The sequence below is a fragment of the Solanum stenotomum genome, chromosome 5 (assembly GCF_019186545.1).
Source record: "Solanum stenotomum isolate F172 chromosome 5, ASM1918654v1, whole genome shotgun sequence".
Lineage (NCBI taxonomy): Eukaryota > Viridiplantae > Streptophyta > Magnoliopsida > Solanales > Solanaceae > Solanum > Solanum stenotomum.
The window spans coordinates 21,969,572-21,996,364 of NC_064286.1; the positions used below are offsets into that span (position 1 = coordinate 21,969,572).

Below are 26,793 nucleotides of genomic sequence, written 5' to 3' on the forward strand. Positions count from 1 at the left end.
TAAAGAGCCCAGAAACACAAATGTTTGCTCAACTAATCATTCTGAGTACAACTTCAAGTTCACTTACACAATGAGGATAAGGATCCCTTTGAGGATATCGGCAAAGATAGACAATATGCAGTTGATGCTTGTATTGTGCGCATTATGAAGAGGCAGAAAGTTCTCCCTCATCATGAGCAGTTGAGCAGAATGTTCAAGACTGATATGGAAGAATTCAAACAGTGGACTGAAGTTTTTATCATCCGAGAAATGCTTGGAAATAGGCCAAGAAAATCCGAACCTGCACAAGTACTTTGCCAAACGTAACTGCTCGAGTACATCTGAGACAAAAAGATCTCAAATAAGTTAGTAGTGTAGATCATGAGGTGTTGCAACACATTCTATTCAATAGAGAACAGATCAACAACAACATACCCAATGTAATCCCACAAGTGGAGTTTAGAGAGGGTAGAGTGTACGCAAACCTTACGCCCACCTCATAAAGATAGAGAGGTAGTTTCCGATAGACCTTCGGCTTAAAAAAATCATAAATAACAATGTGTTGCGAGAGAATCAACATTTTCAAATTGCTCTTTATCATTATTAATCTGCTAGCAATAGTAAAATCTTTCTCATGGATTGAGCAGAGTACATAGTTCTTTCCTCATTAGCAAAAGAAAGAACTGCTCGAATACATTTTTGTGGATCAATATTCACTATCAGTGCACTAATTCCATTTTCCCCTCACTTGGACAACGGAGAAAGAACTTCACCAATAATTATGATAACCTACTAAATTGAGTCCTTTGTTTAACTGGTTTCAACCCACCGATCGAGTTGTGAAATATGTACAACCTTTGGAGACAATGAGCAAAAGAGTTGTCACCTATAACCAGATTCCAATCACCTGCAAGACACAGCATCAAGGTTGATAATCAGATCTATGTTAACTGTAATCGCACGGTTATAAATATAGGTGGTTTTTAAGACGAGCTATTAGAACACAATCATACAAAAGATATTATACTGCTCATTGACTATGCTATGACAAAGAGGATATAATAGTAGAGGCTTATAAAGATGCTTAAAAGCTGTAAGATTTAATTGAGGAAAGAGAAAAATGGCATAAAGATAATTACCATAGAAGATCCAAGAAATAAAAAGTTTCTGCTCCCACAATATCGTCTTTTACCAACCACATCATGATTTGCGCCGGAAGACGAAGCGCATGTACCCGTGCTATCTTCAAAAGTATTTGAAGAATGGATAGAGCTACCATCAGCCAATATTATTCCTCAACATTAGGATTCAGAGGGGTAGAAGTAGAGCCAGTGAAATCAACCCCAAACTTATCACCAATGCTTGAATTTGGGTCAACAAAATTCCTCTCCAATTCCCAATTCATTTGCCTAACTCAAACCCGAAAATTTTACTCCCAATTTTAATTCACTTCGGAATATCTAATCCTAAGCCTACTTCCGGTTCAATCCAAAAACAATTCCATCCCATCTCTATCCCCATGAATAGAAGACGAGGTAGATCAAGCAGTAAATAGTGTTTAAATCAGGTATCCAATGGTTTTCTCGATAATACCAATGAAGAACAGTCTCCATTGATTTCTTCATCTTCTTCGGGTAAGGTTAGCAAAAGCTGAGTGAAAAGTTCAGATTTTGCTAATAGAAATGTTGATCCTAAAATGGTAGAAGTAAGAATTCGAGAAGGGGAATTCTTTCGGATGAGATTACTTGTATAAACAAACAACTTCTGAGGCTTTAGTTGTGTTAACGGATAGATTTCTGTCTGACTCGTTAACGGATGAGGAAATTCAAGTTGGGGTTCTTAGGGCCCGTTTGGCCATGCGATATGGTATCATGATATGGAATCATGAGATGAAATTGAAGGTTTGTTTGGACATGCGATATGAAATTTTTGTGTTGTATATTTTCTCATAAACATAAAAATGCATACGTTGTAAAACTATTAAAATAGCCCCAATTGTTTATTCAATCTTATCAAATAAACAAAAATTATAAAATCGCATAATAAATTATTACAAAGTTATTTGTTCTTCAGTTAAATAATTGTTTCATCTAACTTTAATTTAATTTAAAAAATTGAACATAAATTGTACTTGATATGCTCATAGCTCTCAACTACTCTTACAAATAACCTATAAAGTAGAAAAAAAACATACATTAGTGAGTAAATATTAACTTAGAAGTGAGATAAAAATTAACAAACATCACTAACTTCTAACTATTTACAAGAAAAATCAATAGTTAAATATTATTGAATAACAAAATTTTAAAAAGTTACCACAAGTTTGAGTCAAAAACACTTCTAATAAAATTTAATCAAAAAAATTATAACTAGTCCACTTGACTAAATATTAATAACTAATTGATCAAATTTTCCCAAGTCCTCAATCAATTGTACTTGATATCATTCAGTCATGTGAACGAACATTTTACAAATAAGAAAGTGCGGCACCGCCAATGAAAATTGTCTTTTATCAATATTATGCTTAGTCATAAGATTAAGACGTTTTTTTTTATTATGAAAAATCAAAAAAGTATTACTCCCTTCGTTCTTATTTATATTCACCAAATGAATTTCTACTTTATAATTTATATTCACCAAATTTAAAGTGATAATAAATTTTATATTGGTGAGAATAATAAATTTTAAAAAGTAATGATGTGATTATAAATTTTATTTACATATGAAACAAATGGTTAGTAGATATAAATGTGGGGTTGTTTTAACAAAATATAAACTCATGGATCGATTATTGTATTAAAATATCTCAAATCATGATATGGAATCACATGGTGATTCCATATCATGGTTTTTGGAGAATATGGTATCACCTCTCATGATATGGAATCATGAGATGGAATCAACTCGCATGTCCAAACGCTGATTCCATCTCACGACACCATATCATGATATGGTATCGCATGGCCAAACGCCTACTTAGTGTAGTTGGCGGGATAGAACAGTGTAACTATATTTTAATTATGAATCACATTATTATGAAATAGCGTGAAAATGTGTCAATTTGGGTGAAGACGGATATGTTTGTTGGTGTTATACCTAATCGTTGTGGTGGGTTATTAAATTCTGCCTATAACTATTTGTTATCATACACCTATGTTAATTTTGGGGTGACGTTGCCAATTAAGAACATGATTCCAGCTAAGCCAAGTAAGCGAAGAGTGATTGTTATCGGGGCAGGTCTTGTTGGATTGGTGGCGGCGAGGCAACTGATGTTATTTGGGTTTGAGGTAATTGTTTTGGAGGGACGAAAGTGTGCAGGTGGACGGGTGTATATGAAAAAGATGGAAGGAGGAAATAAGGTGGCAACTGCTGACTTAGGAGGGAGTGTTTTGATTGGTACACTAGGAATTCTACTTGGTTTATTGGCTTGACAGTTGTCGTATACACATCAAAAGGTGAGAGACCAATGTCCACTCTATCATGATGATGGAAAGCCCGTAGACGAGTATTTGGGTAAAAAAGTGGAGGTTGCTTACAATGAACTTTTGGATAAGGCAAGTAAGGTCAGACAAGAATTATCTCAGGTCGTTGTTTCTCTTAGAGAGGCATTGGAGACTTTGCGAAAGGATTTTGGTGTTGCGATGAATGTTGAGGAGATGAGTTCATTTTAATGGCATCTGGAAACTTTGGATTATGCAAATGGAGTTTGCTTTCACATATTTCCTTATCATTTTGGGACAAAGATGACCCCTATTATATGGGAGGGGATTACTGCTTGCCTGGTGGAAATGGAAGATTAGTGCATGCTCTAGCTGAAAATGTGTCTATTATTTTTGAAAAAACTATGTTTGCCATTCGTTATGGTAGAGATTGTGTGAAGGTGACTACTGGGGAGCAATTATTTGAGGGAGATATGGCATTGTGCACCGTTCTCTCTCAGAGTTTTGAAGAGTGGTTCTATCAGGTATATTCTAGAGTTGACTTAGAAAAAGCTGGACACAATAAAAAGATTGGGTTTTGGATTGTTAAATAAGGTTGCAATGTTATTTCCATATGTGTTTTGGGACTCCAATGTTGATATATTTGGTCATGGTGTTGATGATTCTAGTTGTCGAGCTGATGAAAAGACTGTAGACGAGCATTTGGATAGAAATGGACTTTTGGATAAGGCAAGCAAGCTCAAGCAAGAAGTTTTCTCAGGACTGGAAGCACAGATCCATATTGTCATTACAAGAATATTCCAATTTGGAGGAAGTGAGTTCCCTTACCACAAACCAGTAGAAGGGTCAATTTCTTACTTGCTAGAGCCCAGAGGCGTAGAGCTAAAGCAGCTCGCAACTACTTGACAGTAGCTGCTCTTGACTTTACAACACCTTTTAAGCACAAAATATAAGAAGCGTTAGCCTCAAGTCTAATATATGATACAGCTGCAAACGACCTAAATATGAAGAACAATAAAAGCAGTTGCAATTAATTAAATTGACAAAGAAAAACATATGCCAAAGACAACTAAAATATTTCAAAGTAAACAATGAAAAAAAACCAAAGTCAAAAACAAAAGAAAATGCAGACACTAATTTGAATTGACAAATAAAGGAGAATCATTTGTCCTTTAATGAAGTTCTACAAAAGCTAGTAATATGTATCACGAACAATTATTGTATTTATTGTTTTAGTTTTTAGTGACAGTAGATTTATGGTAAAGTTACACTATCCAAGTAGCTAAATGTAGTATCAAGGAGTACAAAAGAAGCTATGAACCTGCATTAATTACAAGATTAGCTCTCCTAGGTAAATATTTAAAGGTATGATCATGCACAATAGTGCGGTTATTCTTCGTCTACATATAATTGTTATAGATCTTTAAACAGCAAAATAAAATCTGGCTAGTGTATTCTATTTGAATAATGAGACATCAACATTAGATATCAAGTTTCCTTTATTGCTAAACAAAAAGATGTTGGTGTTAAAATAACTATATATCATAGTATAATATCTTTTCTAACTCTAATAGGTAAATATAGCCTTAGGAAATGACTATTCAAATGACCTTTCAGTGCAGTATAAGAATGTGGTCCATATTAGTGAAACATTTCATACTTTTCAAATTTCTTAACTCTTTTGCATATGAATGTGGTCTATATTAGTGTATCAATCAATTTACTTTTCAATTTCTTTATCTCTTGAGAGTAACTAAGAAAATTATTGCATTGGTTTTGTAAGGATAAATTATACTTTTAAGGATAAAATGGTCAGTCAACTTTTGGAGACCTTTTTAGACTTTCAATATTTCACTTTCAATGTTCTCATTTTTAGTCTCCGAGCATGCATGTAGCACATGTACCCTGTTGCCAATAAGTAAATATTTTTTAACAAAATCACGTTCATATTATTTTAAAATGTGTTTGATTTACTAAGTATAAAATTAAGAATGATTAATGGTTATCCTATTTAGCTAGCTCAATGAAGGAGACAACACACCATCTCATAGAAATTTGTAAATGCTTGATAGTAATTTTTATGTTTTGATTCTGTAATTACACGATACATGCGCTAAGGGTCTATCAGAAACAACCTCTCTACCTCCCAAGTAGGGGTAAGGTCTCCGTACACACTAGCGTCCACAAACCCCACTTGTGGGACTACACTAGGTATGTTGTTGTTATTGTAACTATTACACTTCAAAAAAAAAACAAATTTAAATTGCAAGATTGATCGTTTCAGATCGAACAAATTAAAAGATTGAACAATACTATCACTTTGTCAAGATGAATTGTGTGAATTACTTTTCATAACTTTTATAGCAACAACTTGTGTTGCAATATCTCCTCTCAAATTCGTCATTGTCCATTTCAACCCTAGCTATTTGAGAAAACCTACTTACATTTAAAGTTATATACCCTTGAATATATTATTCTTGAAATAATTGTCAATTTAATTGAACTAACGTTTTGAAAATTAAGAATGTGATTTTTTTAAAGAATGCGTTCAACACACTTGTTCATTATATAAACTTTACTGATTTTCAAATAATTTTTCTTAAAATTACTTAATGTAATGATGTTAGTTTATGTTTAATCTTTTCAAATCTCTTTTAGGGTCTAGAAAAATATCCTTTATTATGTTATTTTACTTCTAAGTATGTGATTGTAAATTGTAATAGACACAAGTACTTGCACATAACATGAAAAGCTAAATTTACACTTGCTTGTTAATACATCCACTACTAAAAAATTGTCAAAAAACGACGGCCAAAGGCGACGGACTGCGTCGCTTTTTTGGTCAAAATCGACGGAAAAGTGACGCAGTCACCTCCGTTGCTTTTCAAAAAGTGACGGACTGCGTCGCTTTTCTAAAAGTGACGGACAGTGTCGATTTTCTAAAAGCGACGGACTGTGTCGGTTTTCAAAAAGTGACGGACTGCATCACTAAGAACGACGAACTGCGTCATTTTTTTACTTCTTTTTTTTAAAAATTTTTTAACAGAAGCGATGGACTTTGTCGCTTTATTTTAATTTTATTTTTTTTTATTTCTAAAAGGCGTCACAGTCCGTCGCTTTTGTGAATTTTTTTTTTTTGAAAATCCCAGAAAAGCGACGGACTAAACCACGTTGTCTGTCGCTTTTTCTGCAATATTTTTGACAGTAGCAGCTTGCAGCTTCTGCTGCCCACCTGCAAATGCAATTCAATTCTACACTATTCAGCCCAATCAAACACACAATTATAAACAATCTAAACAAAACATAAAATAACAAACTTAAAATAACATTTAAAAGTATCTAAATCATAAATTAAAGACTTACAAAGTCTTTTAAAATTCGTTTCAAAATTTCAAAAAGTTCATAAATGTCCAGAGATCTAAACTAGGGAGTGAGATCTACATAATCATCCTCATCACTCTCGTTGTCGGTGTCATCGGGAGCCGAAGTAGTAGGTCGACGAGCGAGGTTCATCACTTGTTCTTTGATTTGCTGATCGGTCTCACTCATGCTTTCTTGTTCAGCTACTCTTCTCCGCTCCGACTCTGCTAGTGACGCTGTAAGTTTAGCTATTTGATCCGACATAGCAGCAATCTGAACACCGTCAAGTGCCTCGTCTTGACGTGACGATCCAATACCTTCTAAGCCTTACTGAAGTTGTCTAACATCGTTGCGAGAGCCTAGACCATAGCACCTACCCTTGTGTGTCCCCCTTACCACTTTTTCTTTCCAAATCTGGGTGGACAGTTCAGGTGTCAATTGGACCGAACTATCTAGATTCTCAGCGACGTCCTGATGAAAGTCATTCTGCATATTAAATATAAAAATTGGCATCAATATATATACATATCATAAATATATACCCTATCATGTTCAACCCTAACCTGTTCAACCCTAATTTGGCCATGTGGTGCAACCATATTAGATACATCCACATGCATTGAATTATAAAACATACCATCCAACACTTTCTCCATGATCAATCCATACAAAATATCTAGGCTTAAATCCATTACGGTACAAATGAACCATAACTCTATCTGGTTTAAAAAATTTTAAGCACTTACATGCACTACAAGGACACCTAACCAATCCATTATTCTTGAAAATGTCAAGTGTCATTGTATGTTCAATAAAATTCTAACACCGTCAATAAATTCAGGTTTCAAACCAGCACCAGTTTCATAATGCATATTATACATCCACAAACGATGATCCATCTACAAAAATATAGATATTCAATTATATTATAAATAAAATTTAATAATAATTTTACTAGTAGTAGTCCTAAAACTAGTTTAGTATTGACTTAACCACATTATTTATTTTAACTTATTTAAACAACTTAACAACTTTAACTAGTTTAGTTTCGACTTAATACAACAACTAAATCCACCAACTAAACCACATTATTTAGTTTAACTTATTTAAACAACTTAACAACTTTTTAACTTGAACTAGTTTAGTTTTGACTTAATTCCAACAACTAAATCCATCAACAAAACCACATTATTTAATTTAACTTATTTAAACAACTTAACAACTTTATAACTTTAACTAGTTTAGTATTGACTTAATTCAAACAACTAAATCCACCAATTAACTAAATCACATTATTTATTTTAACTTATTTAAACAACATAACAACTTTAACTAAATCCACCAATTAACTAAATCAATAGGATCAACTAGTGTTGGTACTTATGCTTAACAAATATATTATTTCTAAATTTAAAGCTAAGTGTCAACACTAGATGGACACAAATCGATCTTGCAAGAAAATCAATTTTGTCATCAATAGGATCAACTAGTGTTGGTACTTATGCTTAACAAATATATTATTTCTAAATTTAAAGCTAAGTGTCAACACTAGATGGACACAAATCAATTTTGCAAGAAAATTATTTTTTTCATCAATAGGATCAAATAGTGTTGGTACTTATGCTTAACAAATATATTATTTATAAATTTAAAGCTAAGTGTCAACATTAGATGGACACAAATTGATTTTGCAAGAAGATCAATTTTTTCATCAATAGGATCAACTAGTGTTGGTACTTATGCTTAACAAATATATTATTTCTAAATTTAAAGCTAAGTGTCAACACTAGATGGACACAAATCAATCTTGCAAGAAAATCAATTTTGTCATTAATAGGATCAACTAGTGTTGGTACTTATGCTTAACAAACAATCGATGGACTCAAAAAAATTATCACTAGAATTAAAGCTAAGTATCAATACTAGATGGACACAAACACATTATTGAAAATAATTGTACTTGAACTTTAGAAATTTAGAAGCACCAACCTTATCTCCTACTTTGATGAAAGAAGCAATATAGTCTTGTATCAACTTTTTTAGATGTTGAGCTTCCTCAGTTGCCTAGCACGAAAAGTTTTAAAATTAGTTAAATATAAACTTCAAATCCAAGAATATTAGTTATATATATATATTCAAGTTTTCAATTCAAGTTCATATCTAATTTCTAAACTTAATTAGTTATATATTCAAGCTAATTAGTTCCAAGTTCAAGTTCTAATTTCAAGCTCAAGCCTACGTTCAACTTCAAATTCTAAGTACATGTTCTAAGTTCAAGTTCTAAGTTCAAGTTCAAGTTCAAATTTCAAGTTCAAGTTCTAAGTTCAAGTTCAAATTCTAAGTTCAAGTTCAAGTTCTAAATTCAAGTTCAACTTATAATTTCAAGTTCAAGTTCTAAGTTCAAGTTCAAGTTCAAGTTCAAGTTCTAATTTCAAGTTCAAGTTCAAATTCTAAGGGCAAGTTCAAGTTCCAAGTTCAAGTTCAAGTTCAAAGTTCAAGTTCAAGTTCTAAGTTCAAGTTCTAATTTCAAGTTCAAGTTCTAAGTTCAAGTTCAAGTTCTAAGTTCAAGTTCAAGTTCAATTTCTAAGTTCAAGTTCTTATTTCAAGTTCAAGTTCTAAGTTTAAGTTCAAATTCTAAGTTCAAGTTCAAATTCTAAGTTCAAGTTCAAGTTCAAGTTCTAATTTCACGTTCAAATTCTAAGTTCACCTTCAAGTTCTAAATTCAAGTTCAAGTTCTAATATCGAGTTCAAGTTCAAGTTCAAGTTCAAAGTTCAAGTTCAAGTTCAAATTTTAAGTTCAAGTTCAAGTTCTAAGTTAATGACATTCAAACATTCATCATCTAAATTCATGGCATTCAAACATTCATCATCTACTCATAACACTTCAATTACTAATTTCTAACTTCAAATTATTAACACTTTACTAACTAGTCCAACAATCAAATCCAAAAAAATCTCGATTCAACCTCAAATTACATATTCTCAAGTTTAAACTAGTCCTAAAATACAAAAATTCTAATTCTTCACTAATTAACAATGCCCAATTTAAAAATGCCCAATTTTTTTTTAAAAAACCCTAAAATAAAAATCTTCAATTATCTATACCTAACTAACAATAATCAAATCAAATTAACAATTGAATAACACAACCCAACAAACAAAAACAATAATATACTAACAAACATTCAATTATAATCACTAGAATTAAAGCTAAGTATCAATACTAGATGGACACAAACACATTACTGAAAATAATTGTACGTGAACTTTAGAAATTTAGAAGCACCAGCCTTATCTCCTACTTTGATGAAAGAAGCAATATAGTCTTGTATCAACTTTTTTAGATGTTGAGCATCCTCAGTTGCCTAGCACGAAAAGTTCTAAAATTAGTTAAATATATATGTATATATATATATATTCAACTTTTAATAAGTTCAAGTTTTCAATTCAAGTTCATATCTAATTTCTAAACTTAATTAGTTATATATTCAAGCTAATTAGTTCCAAGTTCAAGTTCTAATTTCAAGTTCAAGTCTAAGTTCAACTTCAAATTCTAAGTTCAAGTTCAAGTTCAAGTTCTAAGTTCAAGTTCTAAGTTCAAGTTCTAAGTTCAAGTTCAAGTTCAATTCAAGTTCAAGTTCAAGTTAAGTTCAAGTTCAAGTTCAAGTTTTAATTTCAAGTTCAAGTTCTAAGTTCAAGTTCAAATTCTAAGTTCAAGTTCAAGTTCTAAATTCAAGTTCAAGTTCAAGTTCAAGTTCTAAGTTCAAGTTCAAGTTCAAGTTCAAATTTCAAGTTCAAGTTCTAAGTTCAAGTTCAAACTCTAAGTTCAAGTTCAAATTCTAAGTTCAAGTTTTAATTTCAAGTTCAAGTTCTAAGTTTAACTTCAAATTCTAAGTTCAAGTTCAAGTTCTAAGTTCACGTTCAAATTCTAAGTTCAACTTCAAGTTCTAAATTCAAGTTCAAGTTCTAATATCAAGTTCAAGTTCTAAGTTCAAGTTCAAATTTTAAGTTCAAGTTCAAATTTTAAGTTCAAGTTCAAGTTCTAAGTTCATGACATTCAAACATTCATCATCTAAATTCATGGCATTCAAACATTCATCATCTACTCATAACACTTCAATTACTAATTTCTAACTTCAAATTATTAACACTTTACTAACTAATCCTAAAGTCAAATCCAAAAAAATCCCAATTCAACCTCAAATTACATATTCTCAAGTTTAAACTAGTCCTAAAATACAAAAATGCTAATTCTTCACTAACTAACAATGCCCAATTATTTTTAAAAAAACCCTAAAATAAAAATCTTCAATTATCTATACCTAACTAACAATAATCAAATCAAATTAACAATTGAATAACACAACCCAACAAACAAAAACAATAATATACTAACAAACAATCAATTATAATCACTAGAATTGAAAAAAAAAAACTAAAATGTAACCCTACCTGTTGTAGTGATGACGACCGGCGACGGGCCAGTGATGGCGATGGGCAAGGGCAGCGACGGCGACGACGACGGCGACGGGAGCTAGGGAGACCGATATATATATATATATATATATAGAGAGAGAGAGAGAGAGAGAAGGGAGAGAATAAGAGTGAAGAGAGAGAAGAAAATAAGAATATGGCAATTTGTCTTTTAGATATTTAATAAAAAGTGACGGACAACGTCTCTAAGACCGTCGCTTTTTTTAAATATAGTTGACCAACATTTTGACCAAAAAGCGACGAACTAAGAGACACTGTCCGTCGCTTTTAAAAATAGTTGACTAGATATTTTGACCAAAAAGCGACGGACTAAGAGATGCCGTCCCTCTCTTTTTTAAAAACTAATTAATAAAATAAAATAAATTAAAAACGACGGATAACGTGGTTATTTTTTTATTTATATATAATTATTTTTAATAAAAGCGACGGACGACGTCTCTATATATATTAAATAAATAATTATTAATTATATATATATTTAGCGCAAAAATCCGCGAAAAAAAGCGACGGACTAAGAGATGCCGTCCGTCGCTTTTTGTATAATAATTTAAAAAATAATTATTTTTATTAAAAAGCGACGGACAGTGTGGCAAAAGGTGTCACTTTTTGGAGCGACGCCGTCCGTCGCTTTTTTGTCCGTCGTTTTTAAGCAGTTTTTTAGTAGTGATCATTATCTATTACAATGTTTCCTTGATTTTTTCTATAGACTATGTGTGGGCATATCATGAGAGATAATATTAGGAATAAAGTTATTCAGAACAAGGAGGGAGTGGCTCCCATGGATGACAAGATGCGGGATGTAAAGTTGAGATGGATCGGCCATGTAAAGAGGATATGTGCATATGCCTCGGTTATGAGGTGTACAAGGTTGGCCGTTGTAGACTTGATGAGGGGTATAGGTAGGCCTAAGAATTATTGGGGGTGACGTGACTAGGCGGGATATTGCATAGCCTCAGCTCGCTGAGGACATGGTCCTTGATAGGAGGGTGTGGAGGTCAAAGATTAGGATAGAATGTAGGTAGGCGGGTTCTTTATCATTATTCTTCTTGTTTTTCCCCATCTTCAGATTACTATTACTACCTATTATTATTTAATCTCGTTATCTTATTTTCTTGTTATTGTTCAGCTGAAGGTCTATCTAAAACAACATCTAACTTCTCAAGGTAAATGTAAGGTTTGCATGCACTCTACCCTCCTCGGACCCCACCTGTGGGACTACACTAAGTTTTTTGTTGTTGTTGCTAAATGATATATAGCCTCACAATTATTACATTACACCAACTAAATTTGCCCCTACTTACTGGTCTTGTTGCTTGCATTTAGCCTGTCTGGTCTGGTTATCGTATTTCAGCATTTAGTGCATAAAGTGAGCATGCAAACAATGTTGAAATAGCAAAATTATACAGTTGATCTAAAGAGGGAAATGAACAACTATTTCCAGAGCTAATAAAATAACTTGGGTATAAATAGAAACTAAATCTTACTTGAGCAATTTGTAAGTAGAATGAAGATTTAAGATGTTTGTACAAATAAATTAGTTAATTCTATACGATACACGATAAAGGTCAATTATTTAAAAGCAACATAATATTTTGTGTCAATAACATAATGAGACAAAGAAAACTAAGTTCATGACTGTCAATGTCTAAACAAGCATTACACATAACTTTAAAAAGATCTGAAGTATACCTTATCTCGTTTTTTATTTCTTAACCTGCAAATGCAATGTTCTAACACTAGCGTTGTGGGCCATCTTTGCAGCTTCTCTAAGCCCAGTGAGAAATGCTCCATGCATAGTGGCTGGATAGCGCCCGGTAGTTGCCTCACCAGCAAAAAAAAAGTCTTCCTTCCCCCCACAGTTTCTGCTAAAATGTCAACAACATTGGTGTAGGAACCAAAGCTAAACGGATCACTACCCCATCTTGTAAATACAATTTGGATGGGCTCTGGGACGTGAATTCCTTGTGGTTAATATATACCTGATAATAATGCCCAAATCTCATCAATACATTAGCTTCATGACCACAAGAAACATAAGTTTCATCTTTACTATAATCGATGCATTTTAAAATATATATGCCTATGTAGCAGCAAAAATAAACGAAACAGATGATGAAATCAACTCTGAAGTATAGAGTTGAGACAATAAATATGTTATAAGAGTCCTTTAAGGGGTAAAGAGTAACGGATTGCCCAAATCTAGTGGAACCTAACATTTACCTTTCAAATTTGAAGTACTTTTGTTACTGCATCAGTAGAGGTCATTGTCTCAAACTTGTGTGCAACTTCTCCTGCCACTAGAGCTAACAATAATGGCCCATCAGCAGCTGTTGCATAGCTTTAGAACAGAAAGAATTCCCCTGACAACTAGAACTATCATCAACGTGACCAAATGTATCAACAATGGAGTCCCAAAACACATACAGGAATAACAATGCAACCTTATTTAACAGTCCAAAACTCAATCTTTTTATTAGGTCCAGCCTTTGCTGAGGATCCTCTGGAATGAACCAGATAGAACCACTCTTCAAAATTTCGAGAGGAACGGTGTACAATGTCATATCCCTCAAATAATTGGCCCGCAGTAATCACCTTCATGCTATCTAAACCATAACGAATGTCATACATAATTTTTAAAAAAATAATAGGCACATTTTCAGCCATGGCATGAACTAATCTTTCATTTTCACCGGGAAAGAAGAAGTGATCCCCTCCCATATCATAGCGGTTATCTTGGTCCCAAAATGCTAGGGAAAGTTGTGAAAGTAAACCTGCATTTGTAAATTCCAGATTTTCTAAATGCCAGTTAAACAAGCTCATCTCTTTATCATTCATCGCAACACCAAAATCCTTCTGCAAAGTCTCCAATGCCCATCCAAGAGGAACAATCTGAGATAATTCTTGCCTGAGCTTGCTTGCCTTCTTCAAAAGTTCATTATACGCATCCTCTACTTTTTTTATCCAAATGCTCATCTACAAGATTTCCGCCAGCACGATAGAGAGGACATTGGTCACTCACCTTATGAAGTGTATATGACAACTGTCGTGCCAACAGACCATGCGGATTCTCTAGTGTACCTGTCAAAACACTCCTTCCTAAGTCAGCAACTGCCACCTTATTCACTCCTTCCATCTTTTTCGTATACACTCGTCCACTTGCACACTTTCATCCCTCCAAAACAATGACTTCAAGCCCAAATAACATCAGTTGCCTCGCAGCCGCCAACCCAGCAAGACCTACCCTGATAACAATCACTCTTCCCTTACTTGGCTTAGTTGAGATCCTTTTCTTAAAATCCAACGCCACCCCAAAATTATCACACTCATACGATAACAAATAGTTAAACACATAATCAAATAACCCACCACACCGTTCAGGTATAACATCAATAAACATATCCTTCGTCACCCAAATTGACACATTTTCACGCTATTTCATAATAATGTGATTCCTAATTAAAATATAGTTACATTGTTCTATCCCGCCAACTACAATAACAACCCCAACTTCAATTTCCTCATCCATTAACAAGTTAGACGGAAATCTATCCTTTCATGCAACTAAAGCCTCAAAAGTTGACTCTTTGTTGATAAAATAATCTCATCCGAAACAACTCCCCTTCTCGAATTTTTACTTCTAACCACTTTAGAATCAACATTTCTATTAGCAAAATCTGAACTTTTCACTCAGGTTTTGCTTACTTTACCTGAAGAAGATGAAGAAGTCAATGTAGACTGTTCTTCATTGGTATTATCGAGAAAACTACTAGATACCTGATTTAAACACTATTTACTGCTTGATCTACCTCATCTTCTATTCATGGCAAGGGATGGAAATTAAATGATTCAGGATCAAACCGAATTTACAGCTAGGGTTAGAATTTGGGACTGAACTGAAATTGGAAGTGAAATCAAGAGTTTGAGTTAGACAAATGAATTGAGAACTGGACAGGGATTTTGTTGATGGATTTTTCTGCTTTTTGTAACAGTTTTAGCAACGGAGAAGATGAAAATGGATGATTGGAGAAGATGGTTTTGGGTTTTATGGATTGTTTCAACTTTTTCGTTCGTTGTAAGGAAGTGAAGATGAAAGGAGAAGATGGATGTTTTGGGTTTTGAAAATGGAGGAGAAAACGAGGTGAAATATTAAGAACAAAGTGACAAATATATGCATGGTATTTAATGTATTTTTTTCTTAGTTAAATTCATCCTTATTATTTTAGTTTAGCTTTTGTTACATCCTTGTAATTTTTAGTTAATTTAAAATACCTTTTAAATTTTCAAAATATGACCAAAAAAATCCTTTTATTTACTTTTATTTTTGTAAGTTTATGCCAACTTCAAGTTTCAATAAATCCAATTTTAGACTCGACTTATTTAAATTTTCAAACTTCATATTAGAGACTATTGAGTTTATTGACTACCTAAAGTTGTTGGTAAAGTTTGATTGTCAAACCTTATAATCCTCTCCTTCATTTCCCTATCCTCCACCCCCGAAAAAAAGAAACTCTCAATTTTGAGACGACTAAATTGTTCAACTTTTTAAACTTGAATTAACCAAAATATCCATCCACCCAATCATTTAAATTAAAACTAGCCGAAAACACCTAATGTGTGCTAATCTTTCAAGAATCGTTTAGCTTGAAAAGAAAGCATTTGAAGGCCATCCAAAAACCACCATTATTTAGTATTGGCTATCATACAACATGTATACAGAATTACTTTTAATACATCTTACGAGTCATAAAATCTCGAAAATTTCAGCTCATTCAGAAATGCTGGAAAATTTGAATTCTCTAACATTTCAAGTGACAATATTCGATATACCATCTGTATTCTGTCCATGATTGTGTATATAACAAAATGGTTAAAATACAGAAGGAATCATTCATTACGCTTCATATTAGTTCGCACATTGAACAACCAAAATAAATATAGGAATAAAATGACTGATGCTACTGTAAAATAACTAACCAGAACTTACAGGTGGACCACATCTCTTGCAGGACAGACGGATAAGTTACGATGAATTCTCTACTATGATGAAGGCTGGAACAGATTGGAGGAAGGCGTCAAGACAGTATTAACGAGAATGATATAATAGTCTCAGTTTGAAACTAATGAAGGATGCATCCTTACAAAGCTAGTTAAGTAAAGCCAAAACATGACATCTCAAGTACTAGAACTCAGCTTTTGGCTTTCTAAATTAGTCTCTGTGATTTTTCTTCTGGGGGTGGATCAACTAACTTGGGGACTAGAACATTCAAGTGTTCCTTGAGTTGTAATCATGTTGTGTTTTTTTCTTTTTGTTTTTCATTTGGATGATCCGGTGAAGGATAGAAGAGGTGATTATTGTGGTTGTATATATGTTGGCACCGTATGCTTCAATTGTTCAGTTATGGATACCGGTTATTTAATGATACAACATTTCAGATTCAAAGTTTTACTCTTCATTCATTCTTTTTATTTGTTAACATCTACGTATACTCAACCATCCCTAGACCCTACTTGTGGAATTATATTGGATATGTTGTTGTAATTGCCTTAGGTTGCGTATAACTCGTAGCCTATTTTACATATATAAACAGAGAGGGAAGAAGTTTAAATAAAAAAGAAAAGAAATTTTATACATTACACATAAATCAAAACAATGTATATTTCTAACAATAGATTAGTCTCAACTGCTTCCAAATCATACAAATTAGATCATCCCACTAACGACGAGAAGCTCTTGCCGCTCTTTAACAATTCATCAATAGAACAATATTGAATTGCAATGATGTTCATCATTTCATCAGTCAATGTTGATGGATTATTTTGGAGTTGTTGCAACTCATCCTATTGTGAAGTTGTCAAAACATTATCATCGTCATCGTTTCCACGTGCTTAAACAGATTGAAGAAGAAAAGGCCTTCACTTATCCTTTTCCTCTATCTATTTTGCTTAATATCAATAATAGTATACTATTTACAGTTAAGAACATTATTTTTTTGCTGTCCTTTTTTTTGGGCACTTTTGTCGAAGGCAATCGTGTCACATGGAGAAGTAAGAAGCAAAAGGTTGCCGCGAGGTCTAGTGCAGAAGCAGAATTTTGAGGGATGGCCAATGGCTTGTGTGAGCCATTATGGATTAAATATGTTTTGAAGGACCTTGGAATTGAATTTACAGGACCTAGGAACTTATTCTGTGATAACAAGGCCGCAATTCAAATGGCACAGAATCCTGTTCAACATGACCGGACTAAGCATGTTGATCAGTTGAAATTGATCGATACTTTATTAGGGAAAAGTTAGATCAAAATATTATACATTTTCCATTTGTCAAGTCTGAAAGTCTACAAGACTCCCGACCTTCTCCTCTCATATACTTTCATTTTTCTTTGAGTAGTTAACATCCCTGAACCCGGTCACGTTTCGGGCAATTTTGCCAAAAAGAAATGAACTTGATCGACCTTGATCCATTTGTCTTTTGCCCCTTTTTACAAATTTTATTGATATCTAAAATGACATTTTTTTGGTAAACAAATTATGCATTAATCTACTATGTTACACTATACATTATCTGTACATGTAAAGTTTTTATATTACGAGTTAGTATCAGCCAACAATTGCATTGATAACAGTTCTTATATAGCTTTTTATTTTTTGATGCTTTCTTTAATGGATATTCCATTAGTTCCTTTCTTGTGCACCCACTAATTTTCTTTTCCATTTTTTCGGAATTCTTGGTTTAATGAAATGTTTTTCAACATATAAGAGAAGTTACCCTCTTAGGGTGTGTTTGGTATGAAGGAAAACATTTTCTGGAATTATTTTTTCCGATTTTCCCATGTTTGGTTGGCTTAAATGTTTTGGAAAATGTTTTCCAAATCAACTCATTTTCCTCAAATTTAAGGAAAATGACTTCCCTTCAAAAATTAAGGAAAACATTTCCTCATCCTTTAATTACAATATTTTTTCTTACCCTATCTCATACCCCGTACCCNCCCCCCCCCCCCCCCATCGTAAAAAATATTAAGTTAGAAATCCACTTGTTTTCCAAGAAAACATTTTCTAGGAAAACAGTTTTCATGGAAAACATTTGCTTTCATACCAAACACACCCTTAATCTCTCATTTATTATTTCACTAGTCTTTGGAACATGCATCGCATGTTTGTCCCTTATCATTATCATAAAACCTTTATATTATTCAAAAAGTTAAAATCAAGATTTTTCAAATAACTCAAGAAATAATTGGGGTCCTCGTCATGTGCAACTTTTCAATGCAATGATCTTTTCTTGTGAAAGTACTTACCTTATGAGAGTTATTATTAACTATATCAAAAGAAAAATGCAGTTTTGAGAAGGAAATTGAAGTAACAATGATCTTAGGCATATTTATATGCCATATTACCATCAATTTCCCACATAATGCCTTGAGTTTAAGAATAATATTGAAGCTATTTGTTATGTTTTGTATAACTTGCTATGAATGTGCACTAATACATGTGATTAGGTTGTGCAGGAACTTTCAGAGGTGAATGGAGTCTAAAGGAGCGAACATGGAGTAGGGAAGTGTGTAGTCATCTCAAAGGAAGCACTAAAGTGGTGCGCTGCGCTAGGAGCCAAAATTCTGAACAACTTTGCTTGCGCACTGCACCAGAGGGAAAACTACTGAAGACTGAAGCTGGCGCACTGAGTGGCGTGGCGCCCCAGCCTGACACTTCCAACGAAATTTGATTAAATTAGGATTCCTACTTGGGCTAAAATAGGAAATTAATTTCCTAAACTCTATAAAGAGGGCCCTAGGGTTATTTTTGTAAGGGTTCGACTTCTTTTTGATGTGCATGATCAAGGATTCACACTTTGTCATAGGTTTCGATTCTTTAACTCTTTCTTTAATTTCAAATTGCATGAACAAGATTATATTTGAGTTTTTGAATACTATGAGTGGCTAAAAGCCCTTGTTCTGGAGTTGTAGCTATGGGTAATTCTTAAGCATCAATAATTTTGAATTAATTCTTGGTTATCGTTTAAAGTTATTTTGTGGTCTTGTTTTAGTATTTCTTGACTACCATCATAGAGATAAACCTTTTGTCTACTCTTGGACTCGAGAGACGATAAGGTAGATAGACTAAAGAATACAAAAAAGTTTGATCTTTCTTGCATATCACTTGATTAGATTCGTGTTTCGGATTGACACCCGGACGAACACCAAGCTTGGTTACTAAACAAGATGAAATTTAAATGCTAGCTAATTAGGACTGTCTATCCCCGCTCAACAATGTAGTTAGACAAATAATTGAAGTAGGCGATTAGAGGTCGGGACACCATGATCATAAAATCAACCCTGTAAATCAGTAATTTGATAACTTGAATTAGTTCATTACTTGAGATGCAATACATGAAACCAGATGCATGTTGCACCCCTGGAATTAATGTCTCTAATCATCCAATTGAAGTAGTTCTTGTTGTTTACTTTATTTATTAAATTCTTCATAGTAGTAATAAACAAAAATACACTCTTTTGAAGATACTTCTGTTGATTTGTGGAATTAAGTTGGTTACTATAAATTGATCGTAACTCCCTAGGATACGGTAACTCATTTCTAAAAGGAACTATACTACTTGTGCAATCACGTACACTTGCGTGTGCATTTGGGCACAACAAGTTTTTGGCACCGTTGCCGGAGACTTTATAATTAATTTATATTTAATTTTCTTAAGTCTACTACTTGATTTTTCAGGAGACCTTGTTGAACTAGACGATGAACCTGAGAGAGCTCTTCGACTACGAAGAAAGCTGGCGAATCAACTGTGACAGAAGGAATTAGGATTGGATCTCCCAGAAAATACTAAGGGTAACCACGAGGATAACATGAGTAACGAAGAATAGGAGGTACCCGTGGTAGTATCGGCAAGACCAATCTGTGATGTGGCAGTCCCACTCACCGCCAATATGGCACCAAGTATACGAAAACCACCATCGGGTGGTATATTTGAGCTGAAACAGAACATGTTACACCTCATTCACTCAATGGGGCAGTTCACCGGCCTTCCTCAAGAGGATCCCCAAGTGCATATAAGAAACTTTCTTGAAATAAGAGACACGTACATTACGAATGGGGTATCATCTGATTACGTGAGATTGACTCTTTTCCCACTTTCATTTTTGGGAGAAGCAAGATGATGGTTAGATGTTGAGCCACCAAATTTCATCACTACATGGGATTATTTAGCAAAAAGACTCTTGAGTTGATTTTCCCCATCAGGTAACACTGCAAGGTTGAGGAGTGAGATATTATGCTTCAAGCAAAGAAACAGAGAAGATATGTATCAAGGATGGGCTCGATTTAAGCAAATGTTAAATGCTTGTCCACATCATTATCAAGCGAATGAGATACTAACTCACACTTTATTTGGTGGTCTTGAATATAATGCACGAGTACTTCTAAATAGTGCAGCATGTGGACAAGCTTTGGCAAAAACCTGTGATGAATTATTTGACCTCTTAGACAGACTCTAGGAGGGAAACCTAGAATGGAATGGAGAGGCACCAAGGACCACGGTGCAAAGGGTTGTAGCAGTTTTAAATGTGGATCAAGAAACTGCTTTAACTGCAAAGTTAGATGCAATGCAACATCAAATGACCATGCAGTTCAAGCAAATCACACTAGATCACCAACAAGCACTAGTGAATGTTATACAACAATCGGTTGGTTGGTGTGGAGTTTGTGGTAGCGGAGAGCATGCGACTGAATGATGTAAATCGAATTCAAACTTCGTGAACTATGTCGGTAATACTCAAATAGGTGGAGGAACACTGAATTATAGAAATACATACAACTCAAGCCGGAGTAATCACCCTAACTTCTCATAGGGTGGAAATCAAAACCAAAACCAAAATCAGACGCAAGGGCCCAACCAATAACGACCACAAGGGAATGGACCTCATTATCAAAATCATGGTCAAGGTAATAATCAAAGTGCACAACAAGGGAGTATAACTAATGAAGAGTTCTTCCAAAAGCTGATGGTAGAGATCGGTAAGAACAATGCCGAAAATGCTAAAACCAATGCTAGGGTAGGTAGGCAAGGAGAAAACATGAGAAACATCTACATGTCACAAAAATCTGGAAAAATAGGTTGCATAAATAGCTAATTCGCTCAATTTGTGTCCACAAAGAGGTCTGCCAGGTGAAACTGAGCCCAACCCAAAGCAATTGAATGCGGTGAGTACTAAAAGTGGGTTACAACTAGAGAAGCTATCTCCAAAGAAGAAATATACTAAGGTAGTAGGTGGAGAAAAGAAACAAGAAGAGGTGATAAAGAACTCCAATGTTGAGAAGGGTGTTCCTCAAGTTAAAGCACCTCCTTATTTTCCACAAAAGTCTAAGAAGCAGAATGATGATGAATGCTTTGGTAGGTTTTTCTCTCTCCTAAAACAGATTCACATTAATCTGCCTTCGGTTTGTATTTTGTAGGGAATCCCTAAATATATGAAGTATGTGAAGGAGATAGTGGCAAACAAAAGAAGGCTAAAAGAGTATGAAACTGAGGCACTTACTAAGAAGTGCAGTTCTCAAATTCAGAATAGACTACTCAAAAAATTGAAGGATCCGGGTAGCTTCACTGTGCAAATTACAATTGGACAAAGTGTTCATGCTCGGGGGTTATGTTATTTGGGTGCTACTATTAATCTCATGCCGACATCCTTATACAAGAAACTTGGGTTGGGAAGTAAAAACCCAACCACTGTCATTTTAAAACAGGCAGATAGATATGTTGCGAGGCCAGAAGGGGTAGTAGAAGATGTGTTAGTGCAAGTGGGATCGCTGATCTTTCCAGCGGACTTTGTGGTCCTAAATTTTGAGCTTGATCCTGAAGTTCCATTTATTTTCGAATAACCTTTCTATGCCACGGGGCGAGCATTAATTGATGTAGCAGCTGGGCAGTTAACTATGTGAGCGCATGATAAGGTTGAAGTGTTTGATGTCTATTGCGCTTTCAAATTGCCTTCCGTCTATGATGAGTGGTCTGCTATCACTATTGTGATTCTAGCCATAGAATCACATTGTACTGCCTTCGAGGATCCCTTGGAAAAAGTTTTGGTTGGACATGGCATAGAAGGAGATACAGAAGCTCAAGAGCTGGCTACTTGTCTGAATGTGGCATTGGTGGGAATGCAAAGAGGTGTAGTAGAACCATTAGATTGTGTATTGGGGTCTCCATCCAAACCCTCAGTCAAAGAAGCACCCAAGTTAGAGTTGAATTCTTTGCCTACTCACCTAAGGTATGCATATTTGGGGAACAATGAAACTTTACCCGAATAATTTCTGCAAATTGTCTGAATCACACGTTGATGCGGCATTGCGAATTTTGAAGAGAAGGAGAAAGATATTAGGTGGAAGATACCTATTATTCGTGGGATTAGCCCGGTGTTATGTATGCACAAAATCTACATGGAGGAGGACCACCGGCCAAGTGCACAACCTCAAAGTCGGTTAAATCCTTTGATGAAAGAAGTCATGAGAAAAGAAGTGATAAAGTGGTTAGATGCTAGAATTGCGTACCTTATTTTTTATAGTAAATGGGTAAGTCTTGTGCAATGTGTACCAAAAAAGGGGTGGTATGATAGTGGGGAAGAATGAGATGAACGAGTTGATTCCCATGAGAACAATCACCGGATGGATGATTTGCATGGATTACCGGAAACAGAATGATGTCACACGAAAAGATCATTATCATGTCCCTTTCATTGATCAAATGCTTGACCGTTTAGCATACATGAGTATTATTGCTTCTTACATGGGTAATCTGGATATAATCAGATGTTGATTGCACCCAAGATCGTGAAAAGATCACATTCACTTATCCTTCTGGTACATATGCTTTCAAGAGCATGCCATTTGGACTTTGCAATGCTCTGGCGACATTCTAGAGGTGCATGATGGCCATTTTCCCATGATATGATGGAGGACTTTGTAGATGTATTTATGGATGATTTCTTTGTCTTTGGAAAGTCTTTTGAGGTACGTCTTCGGAACCTTAACAAGGTACTTGCTCGTTGTGAAGACACAAACTTAGTGCTTCATTGGGAGAAATGTCACTTCTTAGTTCGAGAAGGCATAGTTTTGGGTCACAAAGTGTCAAAGCATGGACTAGAGGTTGATAAAGCTAGGGTTAAGGTGATTGAAAAATTGCCTCCTCCGATTTCTGTCAAGGGGGTGAGAAGTTTCCTTTGGCATGCAGGTTTTTGCCGGAGATTCATCAAAGATTTTTCCAAGACTGCCAGACCTATGTGTAATCTCTTGGAGAAGGAGGTGAAATTTGAGTTCGATAAGATTTGTTTGAAGGCTTTTGAGGTGCTAACGTGGAACTTAATTGAAGCTCCAATCTTGATTACTCCTAACTAGGAGCTACCATTTGAACTCAAGTGTGATGCAAGCAATATAGTAGTGGGTGCAGTACTGGGACAAAGAAAAGATAAAGTGTCCCATTAAATATACTATGAGAGTAAGACCTTTGATTCTGCTCAAACTAATTACACAGTGACTAAGAAGGAGATATTGGCTCTAGTATTTGCCTTCGATAAGTTTATATCGTATTTGGTAGGTACCAAAGTTATTGTTTATAGTGACCATGTAGATATTAGGTACCTATTCAACAATAAAGATGCTAAACCAAGGCTAATTCGATGGATATTGCTTCTCCAAGAATTTGACCTTGAAATCAAAGACCGAAAGGGTACAAAAAATCAAATAGATGATCATTTGTCCAGGTTTGAAGACTTTTCTCATGTGCATGAATGGGAACAAATACGTGAAGAGTTTACGGATGAGCAGGTAATGGCATTGGATATCTCCCAAGAGCCTTGGTATGCTAACATAGTAAATTTATTGGTGAGTGGAATGTTCCCTTCGAGGTCAACTACCCAACAGAGAAGGGAGATGACACATGAAGCTAAGTTTTATACATGGGATAAACCATTCTTGTTCAAACAAGGAGTGGATTGGGTGGTAAGATGATGCATTCTGGAATACGAAGTCAAGCAAGTGCTCGAGAGTTGTCATGCAAGTCCTTATGGAGGGCACTAAGGAGGAGAGCGCATGACTCACAAGGTATTACAATACGGCTTCTTCTGGTCCTCTTTGTTTAAAGATTATATGGCCTATGTGAAAGGATGTGATTAATGCCAAAGGTTGGGTACTATATCGAGAAGACATGAGATGGCAGTAAATAATATTCTTGAAGTTGAAATCTTTGATGTATGGGGTATTGACTTCATGGGTCCTTTCCCACTATCTACTGGAATCCAATATATTCTAGTGGTGGTTAATTATGTGCCCAAATGGGTTGAGGTTGTAGCTCTTCCCATGAATGACTCAAGAGTGTTGATTAAATTCATCAAGAAGCACATATTTACTCGTTTTGGTACTCCTAGGGCAATCATAAGTGATGGAGGTAAGTATTTCATTAATCATGTAGTGAATAATCTATTTCCTATGTATGGTATCAGGCATAAGGTGGCTACAACTTATCATCCTCAAACAAGTGGTCAATTTGAATGGTCGAATAGGGAGGTGAAGCAAATCTTGCAGAAAACAATGAATGCACAACAAAGAGATTGGTCTGAGAAGCTTGATGATGCTTTATGGGCGTATAAGATTGCATACGAAACACCCATAGGGACTTCTCCCTATCACATGATGTTCAGAAAAATCATGTCATCTTCCAGTAGAGTTAGAGCAATCAAGAAGTTGAATCTTGACCCTGAGTTAACCGGTAGGAAGAAAATTGGTCAATTGCACAAACTTGAGGAGTTTTGGCTCCATGCTTATAAGAATGCTAAGCTATACAAACAGAAGACCAAGAGATAGAATGGCAAGCACATAATCCTCGTACTTTCACTCCGAGCCAAAAGGTACTACTTTTAAACTCTAGAGTTAGATTATTCCCCAGAAAACTAAGGTCTGAATGGAGTGGACTCTTTGAAGTGGTGAGGGTGATACAACATGGTCATATGGAACTTAAAGGCAAAAACGTCCCTTCATTCTTGGTGAATGGGCAAAGGGTCAAGCACTACTTTGGAGAATATACAGATTGAGATCGAGAAGATCGTGAGCTAAATAATGAATGATTTGAGATGAGTCGAGCCACGACATTAAACAAGGTGCTCCACGGGAGGCAACTCGTGAGAATATTTAATATTTAGTTAAGTTTGATTTTTAGTTTAGTTTAAGTTTTCTAGGATTTAGTGGAAATCTTTTTATTTTAATTTGGTAGGATTTTAGTTAAGTTTGATTTTTTTTAATAGTTAGGAACTATAAAAAGAAAAAAAAAACAGAGAAAAATACAAAAAGAGGAGTCGTACCACGACCGAAACTAAGGCGCTGGGTGGGAGGAAACCCACCATTCATGGTTGACATAGTTTGGTTGAGGAGCAGGACATAGAAGGCGTAACATCGAGAAGAGGGTTGAGATGAACAAATAAAGAGGCCAAAAAGGATGGGCACTTACCGGGTGCACTACCCCAGGCCTAAAACTACTGTCACCATATGGTGGTGTCTTAGTGGTGCGTCGCGTCAAAGAAATTTCCAGGCTGGCGCATTGATTGGCGCGCCACGCTAGGCCTTAAACTACTAATCACGATGTTGGGCCCAACTACGGTGTGCCGGCCAACCTCACCTCGCCCAGTTCAAATCGGACCAACCCAACCCGACCCAATGCCCGTGCCTCTTAAATTCCTAAACTTATTAAAGTTACATCCGTCTTTTTGTCTCTACCACCCTCAACCGACCCACTCCCTATATTCTCTCCAAATTCCCAATTTTTTTCTCTTTATTCTCCAAATTGCTTCCACTCAAAACCCCTAATCCTCCACCAAAGCTTCATATTTCCTTTATTGCTTTATCCCCGACCCATAAAACCCTAAAACCACCAAGCAAAACTCTAAAACCATTCAACCCACCCCCAACCCCCCAACCCCACTTCCCAAACCAACCCCCTTCTTCCCCACCCCTAAATGTTTTTCCTTTTCTCTTTTCTTCAATCCTTAGATTTCTAATGGCACCTAAAGGTAAGAATGTGGATGGTAGCGCGGTAAATAAGTGTAACACCTCAAATTCGAGAAAGGCCTAAAAAGAAGTAATGGGGAAGAACTCAAAGGCCAACACCTGAACCACGTACCCTTCACAGAGCCCTAGACGGGCCGTGAAGGGGACCACGATCCGTGGGGAGGCAGACGGGTCGTTATGACGCCCGTGTGAGGGAGGCAACACCTACCCCAAAGTTAGCCTCCTCCCACGAACCCTTAGACGGATCGAGAAGAGAAAAACGACCCGTTAAGGTGATCGTGAAGGGTCAAGGCAGTAGGGGTCCTCTACCCAAGCCACTTGTCAAGGACCACGACCTCCACAATAGCTTGTGAGGTCCTTGACAGCTCGTGAAGGCCACTGTTCGGTGGTTGCGTCAACTTTAAGTCAGGGGATTTTGGGTCTTTTCTTAATTTTCTATCCTAACACTTTGTTATTTTTTTCCT

At 35.2% G+C, this 26,793-nt stretch overlaps 1 protein-coding gene and 2 pseudogenes across 1 annotated transcript in view; 1 reads left to right on the plus strand and 2 right to left on the minus strand.

Annotated features, from left to right (window-relative positions):
• Positions 1 to 26,793, minus strand: part of LOC125865077 (ferredoxin-1, chloroplastic) — a 791,835-nt gene that overhangs the window by 270,790 nt on the left and 494,252 nt on the right. The gene's annotated exons all lie outside the window — the stretch shown is intronic.
• On the plus strand, positions 145 to 4,325 carry LOC125863775 (protein FLOWERING LOCUS D-like; annotated as a pseudogene).
• LOC125863776 (protein FLOWERING LOCUS D-like) lies at positions 12,976 to 20,270 on the minus strand (annotated as a pseudogene).